Below are 13,602 nucleotides of genomic sequence, written 5' to 3'. Positions count from 1 at the left end.
GGAACATAATTTAGACTAAATAGACCACATAGTAACCCCCCTATTGTCAAATATCTGAAATGTGACATATATGTCACATTGGGCTTAAATGGTAAAATAACTCTTATTTATGAGGATGATGGTTTAAATTAGTTTGAACATTCTTTGAAGAATAAAGAATATATTAACTAAATATAATTGAATCAGCTAAATTAACTGAGCAGTTCATTATCATATATCTAATTGTGCATATATTTCACTCCAGGGTTTACTGTGGAAGTTTAGGGTTAAAGTCCCGCTGTGACACCAGTGTCACAGCGATGTTTGTCTCATTTGTTTCATATCAATTTGATCAAGAAATGTTTCCACAACAGGCTAAATGTAATAAAGGTGCATCAAGACCACACTGACCATTGGCCTGTGTGGTGGAGAAAAAGGGCCGGTGCAAACACCCTGGCTGTAAGGGTGAAAGTGCAGTGATCAAAGTGTGTCACGTACCCGTGCTTCACTGCTGACAAGAACTGCTTCATGAACTTCCACAATACTGAGTCTATTTTGTCAAATGGCTAAATAAAGTTTGATGAAAGATGCCTAGGCTCTTTGCCTATTTATTCCTAAAGGTTGTTTCACAATGGTACAATGTTGCCTGCAGGCAACATTCAGACATGTAATCTTGTTAAAATATAAAAAATAACGATTTTCACATTTTAATTGGCATGCAATTTAACCTGTTGAGGCTATTTAGTATTTTCCATGTGTTTTTAAATACATTTTGTTCCAATTTGAAACAATAACTCTCTTTCCAACCCCAACCCATCAGAGATTCTTCCTCCCTCACAGCATTCAAAACAGCATTCAAAACCCACCTGTTCAACACTGCATTCAACCACTGACCCCCCCCCTCCCGTCCGCCCCTATTTTCTGTTTTGTTTATCTCTTTTTGTATTTCTTTGTTTTTTTTTGTTGTCTTTTCTTAATTCTCTGTCAAAGCGTCTTTGAGTTTCATGAAAAGTGCTATAAAAGTCCCATGTATTATTATTATTATTATTATTATTTTTTTTTCATAACTTACCATTATGGTACAGTATTGCCTCAAGGAAACACACCCCAAAAAGTACCCCCAAATAATTATTTATTTAAAATTTCTTTAGATTATGTTTATTTGGTTTATTATATGACAAAAAAACACTCCAAACATTTTTTTCCCAAATGGCATCATAGTGCGTACCATCGAGGGTTTTAATGAATTTTAACTGAACAATAACTGAATGAGTTTGTCTCACTCTTAGACCAGCAGGGGTACCAAATCTATGCAGACTGCTGCAATAAGTATATTAATTAACTGTCTCGTCGATGTTTGTCTAAATTAATATGATATTAGCGGTCAATCACTGTTATGATTCACATATTCAGTGTTATTATTAAAAAAAATTATATTTTTTGGAAGAGTTAATGATGAATGTTCCTCAAGATGCTTGCTCACCCTCCTTCAAATTTGAAAGACAAGTAATTACTATCTTATATCAAAAGAATCAAAAGAACAGTCCAGCGCCGCACAACTTCATTGCAAACACTTACAACCTTGACTTTACATTAGAAAGAACAAACATTAAAGAAGTGACTAACTGCATCAGTTAGGGTTACTAAACGTGTATTCAGCAAAAACATAAACATCGCTGCAGTAAGTTATTATCCAGTGGAAAGCCCTTACCTACTGGCCTCGTTAAATCAAAGTGGTTACTTTTTTTTGGCTGGGCAGTGAAGTTTTACACACCGTCTTATTTGACTTTCTCAGGACTTAAAACAAAAAAATGTATATATTTACACACGTAAGGTCATCATCTTAACAGTTTATTATGCTCATCGACTCATCCGTGAGCAGAGCATCAAGTTGGCATGCCTATAACAGCTGAATGTGGCGATTACCATCTTGCTCAGCAAAACGCCTCACAAACTTATTAAGATTAAAAGCTATGGTGCATTTTGATTCAATGCTGAGTACAGCCTGAAGAACATATCAAGGATTAAAAAACTAATGTCACAACAGGACTTAGAAAAGCTTGTCCATGCTTTTATCTTTAGTAGACTCGACTACTGCAATAGTGTATTCACAGGGCTGACAACAAAATCCATCAGAAAGCTGCAGCTTATTCAGAACGCTGCTGCACGTGTCCTCACTAACATTAAAAGAGTGGATCACATCAGTCCGGTTCTGAAATCTTTACATTGGCTTCGTGTCGGCCAAATAATTGATTTTAAATTAGGCTACTATTGCTAGTTTTTAAATCATTACATGGTTTAGGACCAAAGTATATTGTTGAACTCCTACATAATTACGAGCCATCAAGGTGCCTCAGGTCTTCTGGGACGGGTCTGCTATCGGTTCCGAGAGTAAAACCAAAAGATGGAGAGGCAGCATTTAGCTGTTATGCCCCGACAATCTGGAACAAACTACCCAAATCATGCACGTCTGCAGAAACGCTTACTATTTTTAAATCGAGACTAAAAAACATATCTCTTTGCCGCTGCTTTTAATTGAGCTGCTCATATTCGCACTACAGTATGCCTTTTAAACATGTATTGTATACCTGTGGTGTTTATTTTTTTTATTATTTTTATTATATTTGCTTTGTAATGCCTGTTGTAAAATGCCATTATATATGTGTTTTTACTGTATGTATTCCTAAAAAGTATTTTAATTTGTTTTGTAAAGCACTTTGAATTGTCGCGTATAGAAAAGTGCTATATAAATAAACTTGCCTTGCAGCCAAACTTGACAGGCTCTTCTCTGTCATTGTAGACCGCAAATACCTCATTCCTTCCGTCTACTTGGATCCGAAATGCTTCTCGTTTTGCGCTGTCCCCCCGTTCAAAGGAAATCGCCGCCAATCGTATTTCCAGGCTCACGCCAGGGCCGGGGGAGGGGTTACAAGGCGCGTCTTGTGCTGCATTCACTTGCACTCGGAAATTAGAGATTTTCTCTCATAAATGCCCGATGAGCCACAACTTTTCCTTCAAAACAAAGCTGCCAACTGGGGTGGCAGCTGGGGTGGCAAGGCATTTTTCTGAGGTGGCAGCTGCCACCCTGTAGAACCGCCACTGGAACCACATCATCTGCAAAAAGCAGTGGTGCAATCCTTAGTCCACCGAACTGCAGACCCCCCCCACGACTACGCCTCGAAATCCGATCCATGTATATTACAAACAGGATTGGTGACAAAGCGCAGCCTTGGCGGAGGCCAACCCTCACCTGAAATGGGTCCGACTTACTGCCGAGGACCCGGACACAGCTCTCACTTTGGGAGTACAGAGATTGGATGGCCCTGAGTAGAGACCCCCTCACCCCATACTCCCGCAGCACATCCCACAGTAACTCCCTGGGAACCCGGTCATACGCCTTCTCCAAGTCTACAAAACACATGTAGACTGGATAAGCGTACTCCCAGGCCCCCTCCAGGATCCTTGCGAGAATAAAAAGCTGATCCGTGGTTCAGAAACCCATCCATTTAAAGTCTCTCTTTTCTAACGTGGTGCTTGCCCCGCAGGAAGTGTACCATATACGATTGCTGGTCTTATTTTTACATTTGCCTTAGTGATGGCCGTGCTGCTGCTAACCAGGAAGCTGATGAAGAGAGGACAGAGTAAGACACCCACACCGACTGTCTTCAATGCTGGTTCATAGTATAAGAACAATAATATTTTGCCCTCTAAATAGCGGACAATATACATGAAATATAACAACATAGGATGCACTGCAGTAAGTGTAAGCACCTATCCAGGAAAGCCACTGTTCTGTAAAGACAGAATTGCTTAACATCAAATGATCATTATTTTGGTCAGGTTTATAAACAAATGCATTTTTCCCAGGAGGCCTTGATGTCAGCTCCCCACACGAGGACATATACAATGTGAGTTCTTGCCATTTTGAATCTTTAAATATGTTCATGGCTGTTTCTGTTGGATCTTCCACACATGCTTAAATACTTCCTCAGCTGTTTTTCTGTTTGTATCCTGTTAAGAACTTCTTGATCTCTGGATCAAGTAACACAAAGAAATCCCAAATAATAACGTAAATATAAAATATTCTATTTTGTTTGAATGAATTTGCTTACTTGGCTACAACAGGAGACATCGATACATATTTGTGAAAACACTGCAAATACTACAACAAATATGATTGATTTCAACTAACCTCGTACAGTTGGTGAAATCTGTTGAAACAACACATTTGAATAAAGTCAACATAATAGTTTTTCAGTGTATATCTCTATACCAAATGTCATGGAAATCCATCCAATAGTTGATCAGATAAAAATTATAATGTTATTCTGGCTAAAAGAAACATGGTTTCACGGGCTTCCGGTTGACCGCGAGAACGAAATGGCTGCGTAAGTCTTGAGCTCCCCGACAACATCCCACTATTATTACACATTAAGTCATTTCATGCCGAATTATCTGTTGGAAAGCTATAAGAATGCCGGAGGCAAAGGGAAAATCGACTAAAACGTTGAAAGATGAAGATATTAAATCCATCGCCGAAGTGGTGAGGACCTTGCTACGTGAGGAGTTAAATGCTAGCCTCGATCGAGTAGCTAACAAGATTGATGCTATGCACTCAGAGCTAGCAACTGTAACGACAAGGATTGCTTCAGCAGAAGGAGAGCTGGATGCTTTGAAAAATAGCTCCAAGAAAGATTCTACCGTCCTTTCCACCGTTCAAGAAAAGATGCTGGGTTTCGAACAGAAGATAGCGGATCTTGAGGACCGTAATAGGAGGTGCAACATTCGGGTTTATGGTCTACGCAAGGACGCGGAGGGTGACGCCCCGGTGCAGCTTCTGGAGTGCATGATACCCACTTGGTTCCCCGCTCTGAAGCAACTTAAACCTGAAATAGAGCGTGCCCACAGAATCTTCCGCGGCGGTCCCCCTACGGAGGGAGAACGGCCCCAGGCTTTTATCTTCTGCTGTCTACGCTTCTCCACACGCCAAGCTATCCTCCGTGAGGGGAGGAAACACCCCCCTTCAATCGGCAACAGAGCTCTCTGCTTCGCTGCTGACTTCAGCGATTATACAGCTAAACGCCGAAGAGCATTCTCACGGGCTATGGCTTTGGCACGGGAAAAGGGAACTGATGCTTTCTTGATTTACCCTGCCACTCTCAAGATTAGAATGGTTTACTCCACTCATCTCTTCGCTTTAGCCGTGGACGCGGAGTGGTTTTAGGAGAAGCGACCTTCTCCTGGTCGCCTCGTTGACGTCCCGGCGGAGCTGGGAGAGGAGCAAGCTGCACCGATGACCATTTCACCGGATCATAGCGACCCTCATGTTGGCAATGAGTAACAGGTTTGCACATCAAGATCGCCCAAGCCCTGTGGCTGTAAACTGACTACTGTGACTATCCATGGAAACTATATGCGGCTAGCTGTATTAGCGCCGTTAGCGCACCCGGTTTCACGTGTTTTATAATGAACCTGTACACACGAAGCAGGCTATTCTGGGCCTGTAGCAATACTGTGTTGACTATGTGTGGCTAGCTATGTTAGCTCCGTTAGTGGGCCGGCTTAATCGATCTACAAGGGATTCTTTTTTCCCCTCTCTGTTCTTTTGGGACTGTAGCTTTGGCACACTTCCTTGTTAAATGCAGTAATCTTTATTAGCTTTGTCGGTAACGTTACGCCCGGTTAAAAGGCAACTACTGCATAAGTACACTTGACTTGGTAAACTCAGTTATATCTGCTACATTTATTTTTGATATGTTCTTGGGGTTAGGTTACTGTCGGTCTGCTAGTTGAGTTACTACATTAATCATTTAATGATTCGTAGATCCCTGGCTGTACATTTTCATTGTTTTTTATGAGCATGTAAGGATATTTATATTTGAGGATATATAGATTTAATTTCATTATTTTTATATACGCACTATTATTAGATGTTATTACACATCTTTAGCAGCTTTTGCTATCCATGTTAAATTTGTGAGACCTGCTAGTTCGATTTTATGGCTTCCCACTAGCACATTTTTCGGGTTGATGTTAACATGGGATGTTGTTGGGCTCAATTCTGTATAGCCCTTGGTTCTTATTCTGGTTGCGGACTGTTTGGTTCTTTTTGTGGGAGGGCCAGTTGGGGGTTTAATAGCCTATCCTTTTATTTTTTGTCATATGTGTGCATGTTTTTGTTTTTGCTTTTACCTTTTTGCTCATGAGTTTTTTGCGGGTGGGCGGGATACCTCAGGTCCTTTCGACAATTTCTGTGCATTCCTTTTATTATTATACTGGTACACACTGCTCACCTTTATAAATGGCTAATTTAAACATATTGGTTTGGAATACGAGGGGCCTTAACGTTCCACATAAACGCACCAGTGTTCTAGGCTTGTTGAGGAGGAAAAAGGTGGATTTGGCATTACTGAGTGAAACTCACCTTCTGAAGACTGACGCCGGAAGACTGGCTGACAAATTCTATCATGTCATAGCATCTTCTTCTGCAAGTACTAAAATCCGGGGAGTGACCATAGTGGCTAAGCGCAATTTAAATATAAAAGTTTTAGATGTATGGGCAGACACAACAGGCCGGATAACTATCGCAAAAGTCAAATGTTCTAATAGGAAAATTGCGCTGGTCTCAGCATATGCTCCTAACTCATTTGAGGGAGATTTCTATAATGTCCTCACTGCCGCCATGTTAGAGTTGACAGACTACTCGTTTATAGTAGGGGCTGATTTTAATGCTGTATGGGACCCAGCTATAGATAGATCAGGAGCCTCTGAGACAACAGACCAAAGGAGGGCTTCTTCCGCCCTGCGTGCATGGGCTCACGAAACAGGGCTAGTGGACCAATGGCGCCTGATTAACCCCTCTTCGAAAGACTTTTCTTTCTTCTCCTCCAGACATAAGACCTTTTCTAGAATCGACTACTTGTTCGCCTCACCCCATCTCTTTGACAGCACTGATGTTTCCATGCTGCCAATAGCTCTCTCCGATCACAAAGGCATCTTACTTTCCGCCTCACTAAGAAGACTCTCTTCCCGGACCCCTAGGTGGCGATTTAACACAACTTTGCTCAAAAATTATGATTTTTGTAAACAATTTAAGGCAAAACTCACCGAATTTTTTGAGTTTAATATAGGATCTGTCGAAGATCCTAGGATATTGTAGGACTCAATTAAGGGATTTATCAGGAGCAATTCAACACTATTTGCATCTAATCTGCGAAAGGCTCGACTCTCCAAATTGGAAATATTAGGAAATGTGTACGCTAATCTGAACGCTTCACTTCAATCGAATTACATTGAACAGCTTAATTTAAGGTTAAAGGTAGTTAAGAAAGAAATCAACTCAATTCTTAGACAGCGATCCACATTTTTTATGCACAGGACAAGACAACACTATTACTTCCACGGCTCTAAGCCTAGTCACCTGCTGGCTATGAAAATTCGTGCTGATGAACACTTCGCCGACATCCCTTCTATCAAAACCCAGCAAGGGGAGATAACCACCGACCCTAAGCGGATAAATGCTGCATTCCAATCCTTTTATTCGGAATTATATCGATCTGAAATCACTTTTGATAAAACTAAATATGAGGCTTTTCTTAATAAGCTGGAATTCCAAACAATTGGCTGAGGCTATTACCTTGGAGGAACTTAAAGCAGCGGTCCTTGACATGTAAAAGGGTAAAGCGCCTGGGTGGGACGGCATCCCCCCAGAACTCTGTTTGACCTTCTGGGACCTTTTGGGCCCGCTGTTGCTTTCCATGATTGAATTTTCAATAGAACGGGGTAGTTTTGCCAGAGATGTTAATACAGCTCTTATCTCTTTACTTCTAAAAAGGGATAAAGATCCATCTGATTGTAGCAGCTACAGGCCCTTAAGCCTACTTGGTGCCGATCTTAAAATGTAAGCGAAGGTCCTGGCTCGTCGCCTACAGAACTTTATGACATCTCTAGTTCACTGTGACCAAACCGGTTTCATAAAAGGTCGCCTAGCCTCGGACAATCTCAGGCGATTGCTGCACATCATTGACACTAGCAAAGATGATAAAACACCAGCGGCTGTATTATCTCTGGATGCTATGAAGGCTTTTGATAGGCTAGAATGGTCATACCTATGGGCTGTTCTAGAGTCTATGGGATTAGGTAAGGGGTTCATCCATATGATCAAAGTACTTTATTCTGCCCCTTCAGCAATGATTTTAACAGGCAAAACTATCTCGTCGCTTTTTTTACTGTAGCAAGGTCATCCAGACATGGCTCCCCCTTGAGTCCAGGGCTCTTCGCCCTCTCGCTCGAGCCACTGGCCCAATTTATTAGACAATCACAGGATATGATCCCCATTGCTATCCAAGGCTCGCTTCATCACATTGCCCTCTACGCGGATGATGTACTGATTTTTATGCGGAACCCCTCAACGTCTACAACTCGTCTGCTTAGTGTAATAGAGGAATTTGGCAACCTATTAGGTTTTAATTTAATTGGCCCAAGTCTGCCTTTTTGCCTTTCAACGACGCTGCCAAATCAGCTATTCTCCCTGCAAACATTCCTGTGGTAGAACATTTCAAATATCTTGGTATTGAAATATTCCCAAACCTTAACAAGACTATAAAGAACAATTATACAGACATGTACAACAAGGTTCTCCAGGACCTCAATAGGTGGTCGAGCCAGCCCAATTCACAATTCACCTTTATCGCCCCCCAATGGTCATTGGCAGAAACTACAGTCGGCAATATCAAAATGTATTTGGAACCACAAGCGGCCTAGACTCAAAATGTCCACTACTCAACGAAGGAGGCTTAATGGGGGGCTGGCAGTACCACATTTTAAATTGTATTTCTGGTCCTTTTCATTAAGACCTTTGATTAATTGGTTTGACCCCCAAGCTGTGGTTTCATGGCGGGCTTTGAAGAGAAGTTAGTCTCCCCATGGAGACTTCAGGACATAATTTACACAAACATATCTATCAAACGATGTCAGCTTAGGTTCGGCCCTCTGATTACTCATGTAATTCAGACTTGGCGAAATGCACAGAAATTATGCGCTATTCAATGCCTCTGGCATCTCAATTTGCCAATATTTAATAACAACCAATTACTTATCGGGCGGAGGCCTATTAATTATTCCCAATGGGGGAGGAAGGGTCTTCACACCTTGGGAGATATTTACAGTGACAGTGGTCTCCGCTCTTTTCAGGATCTTAAAGGCTGTTATGACCTTCCAGGCACCTCTTTCTTTTTTTATCTACAGCTTAGGACAGACCTAAGGCTTATGGGGTCCCGTGGGATCAACAACTAGCACGGCACCCATTGCACATACTCATCACTGATAGAAGAACATCCAGGGGCTTTATCTCTATGTTTTATACTCACCTACTTGAGTCCTCTTATGGTGACCTTCCCTTAGATAGACTGTGGAGGAAGGATGTCCCAGAATTGAGACCTGATTTTAACTGGGATTCAGTCTGGGCTAACATTCGTCAGGCGTCTCGCAATCCCGACCACCAACAAATCCACCTGAACTATGCGCATAGAACTTACCTGACACTCAGACGGCTGAATATGATGGGTCTTCTGGCAGATGCTCGGTGTACCCTGTGCTCCATGGGGGCTCCTGGTACATTTCTCCATATGTTCTGGGAATGAATCCGCCTGTTGCTTGCTTTTGGAACGGGGTCTCCTCTAAGTTGTCCGACATATTTTCTTTGACTGTACCTGTATCTGTGTCTGCTTTTCTTTTAAATGACTTATCTCAGCTGCCGGCTACTGGGTACCAGAAAAGACCTCTCTATGCTGGCCTTACGGCTGCCAAGAAATTGGTTGCTATGAGGTGGAAACAGCCCGACAAGCTCTCAGTGACCTGCTGGTTAGTAATGTTTTTTGACGTAGTCTACATGGAACTGTCTACTGCACGCGTGATTGGAGTTAAGGAGTCCAATATCGGTTTATGGGTGTCGACAGCTCAAAAATTGAAGGAGCGGATCTAGCTATCTTAACTGATATAGTTGTTTGCAGTCATTGGTCCTGAGAGGTCCTGGGATTGGGGTGGGAGGGTTTATTTATTTTGTTATCTGTTTTATTAATGAACCACTAAAGAGAGGTTCAGACACATAACAAAACATGTCAAGTTTATCCAAGGCTGAGAAGACATACCGTATTCAGCCTGTACTTTTTATTAAAAACTGATTTTGAACAGAGTTGATGTATTTGTGATCATACCTGCTTGTATGTACTTACACAATAGGTGTACTGTTCTCTCTATGTGTTGTACTGTCTCAGTGTGAACATAGATTAAACAGCCAGCAAAACTCTTTTGAGAGCCAGGGAATGAGCAGCCATGCTCCTTTATTGACTTATTTGCAGTCCACTGACCATCAAACGGAGTGAAACTATAAAATATAAGTTACAAGGCACTTCATGATCTCATACCTGCAAGTGTAACATACACAGATTAACACATAAGACCGCTAAGTTAAAAGCCCCTGTCACACTGTCCCGAAATTGACACCCAATGGACACATGAAAAAGGAAATGCTCAAATTCGGCTCTGATCGTAACAACATCGGGCCATTCGTGAGGGCATCTTAAGCCATCGTATGACCGCCGGTGGAGTTTCTCAGGCTCTGGCAGCAGCTTTGTGAGCGGTGACTTCGTAAGGCACTCGTGAGGGCATCTTGTCAAATTGTGTCATCTTCGTGTTATCATTGGTGCCATCGGGCATTCACCCTCACTCTGATCGGGGCGAATGCCCGATGGCACGAATGATAACACGAAGTAACGACGATTTGACAACATGCCCTCACGATGGCCTTACGAAGGGCAAAATTGACCCACAAATTCAACACGAAAATGAACCTTCGCAAGGTCCTTCGGCAATTTTGTGGCATGCCAAAGATTTTGCCACTGATCACGAAGTTGTTGCCGGAGCCTGAGAAACTCCACCGGCGGTCATATGATGGCTTAAGATGCCCTCACGAATGTCCCGATGTTGCTACGATCAGAGCCGAATTGGAACATTTCCTTTATCATGTGTCCATCGGGTTGTTTTATTGCACAACAAAATCATGTAAACATATTATGTAAATAGCCCAATTTGTGTTCTGCGAAACTGAAAAGGATATCATATATTATTTTGAAGGCGAGTTGACAGGAAGTTGTTGTTGCTATGGAAACAACATTATGGAGAAAACTTGATATCTTCTACATATAAAGACGGATAAAGTAAAGAACAAAGTATGAAAATATCAGTACAATATCACAGAATTTTTAAATAATTGTTTTTTTTACTTTGATTTGCAACTGTATGTCTTAAATGTAATTTAAATGTTGCCTTCTTGTGTGGTTCGGGGCCATCTTCGTGCGAAATTCACATTTCCATATTCGTGTGTCCATCGGGTGTCAATTTCGGGACAGTGTATCACGATTCTCATGTTATGTCACGTTTTTAGTTTTGCATGTGTAGGTTTGGGTTTATTTTGCTGTTCGGTTCTCCCTGTCTCCCTTGTGTATTGTCTAGACTCTAGTCCCTCTCTCTGTGTTTTTCCTCCCTGTCGTTAGTTTCCCTGGTGTGTCTGATTGTCTGATTGGTTTCTTCTTCTTCTTCTTCTTCTTCTTCTTCTTCTTCTTCTTCTTCTTCTTCTTCTTCTTCTTCTTCTCTTGCTTTTGGCGGATTGCAAACAACTTAAAAGGTGCATACCGCCACCTACTGTATATGAGTATGAATCATCACATCATTCCAACTCTTTAACACGAGAATCGCCAGAGATTTTTTACACCTAAAACCACCACCGGGGTCAAATTGACCCAGCATTAGAATGCATTGAACAGCTGTTTGCTGCGAAGCACAGCGCAAGCAGTCTCCCGTGAGCGGGAGCGCTCTCCTTCACTACAGACTCAATATATCTATCTCTCTATCTCTCTCTCTCTCAATCTATATCTCAATCTATAACGAACCGCAGTAGACAAAAGGCGTTGCTATAGCAACCCGTCATGTTTGTTTACACACAAAATCAATAGCGCGAAAAGGGGTGGGGTCAATATGACCTGCTTGGCGGAAATAGGTATAAAAGGTTACATACAATATAAAACAGCTCTGGGTCAAATTGACCCCGTTGGCGGTTCTAGTGTTAACCTATGTTCTAATACAGGGGTTTTCAAAGTGTGGGAAGGTGAGCCTCCCCTCAGAGAACATAAGAACAGCCGCGCCCCCCTCCCAATTATTATTGCTGTTATTATTATTATTGTTGCTATAATGCAGGGGTATCCAATTGCATTTCAAAGAGGTCCAGTAAGAGAAAATGTAATTAAATGCTCTGTTTTCGCTGTCTACCTTCCGCCATTTTAAATTACTCCGAGTGTTTCTCTCCTCTTGTCTCGTCTCTGTGTTTGAATCTATCGTGCACCGATTTGATTGGCTGAGTAGCGTCATCTCCTTAAAACATTAAACAATAACATTTTTAAACCTTTTTATTTTTATGTTTTAAACATATTGTATAAAACTCCCCCTCCCTGTATTTAGTCTTGTCTCTTCCTGTTTTCAGTGTTGGTTCGTCTTTTGTTGGTGACTGAGTTAACCGGGGAGTGTTAAGTTTTTTTTCCGAGTATTATTATTAGCCTTGAAATAAAGGTAATATCAGTGTTATCTGCATTTGGGCCCTGCTTGCTTCACTCACCCTAACACAGTGTGACAGGAGCTTTAGCAAGGTAAATATAGCTAATGCTCAATTTTTTCATTTACTTAAAAAATCTCCAAATGTCATCACATAAACACAATATATGTTACTAATATTTACAGTGTAAGTGTAAGGCTTACAATTACTCAACAGTCATTGCTTTCTGACGGACTTGACCCTTTTACTCTTCAGGTTGCATAGGGAAAATCAGTAGCAGTCTACTCTTGGATGTCTACTGCCATGCTATTCAGTTCACTTTCTCCTATTTCCTGTAGGCTACCAGGTTTCCTGTCTAATCTTCAGTACAAATGTTACAAAAATATAAATGTGCAAATATGAAACAAACAGGTCAATATCACCTTGCTATTGGTAGCTGAACTTTCAATACCCCAAAACATATTCTTAGAGTTTTTTAGACACAATTAACACTTTTAGTTTCATATCTTGTTACATAAGAATAGATCATATTTGTTTTTTATTATTGTTTATTATTATTATAATTACTATTCTTGTGGTACTGCTGCCTTATTAGGCCCATATTGAGCAGAGCTTATTAAGACCAAAACTCATGTACACCAACTTCCTTACTTGCAATAAATAAGCACTAATTAGAGGATTATTGAGGAAAAACTCTCAACTAATGGCTTATTACTTGTAGAATATGGTCATGTAGAATAAGGCTTTAATAAGTGTTTTATAATGACTAATAAAGAGCCAATATACTGCTAATATACATGTTAATTAACAACTAGTGGATGGTTAATTTGTGTACCTTAATATAAAGTGTTACCAGAATATGTTTTGGGGTATTGACAGTTCAGCTGCAAGGTGATATTGACCTGTATGTTTCATACAAGCACATTTATATTTTTAACACAAATGCTGTACCCAAGTCTGACGGATCAACATTCCCCAAAGCTCTGATTATTTTATTGTTTTTAATACTGTTTCTACTC

The sequence above is a fragment of the Notothenia rossii genome (genome assembly GCF_949606895.1).
Source record: "Notothenia rossii genome assembly, chromosome: 7".
NCBI classification, from domain to species: domain Eukaryota; kingdom Metazoa; phylum Chordata; class Actinopteri; order Perciformes; family Nototheniidae; genus Notothenia; species Notothenia rossii.
The sequence above is the reverse complement of the archived record's forward strand: the minus strand, read 5'-3'. Positions refer to the sequence as shown.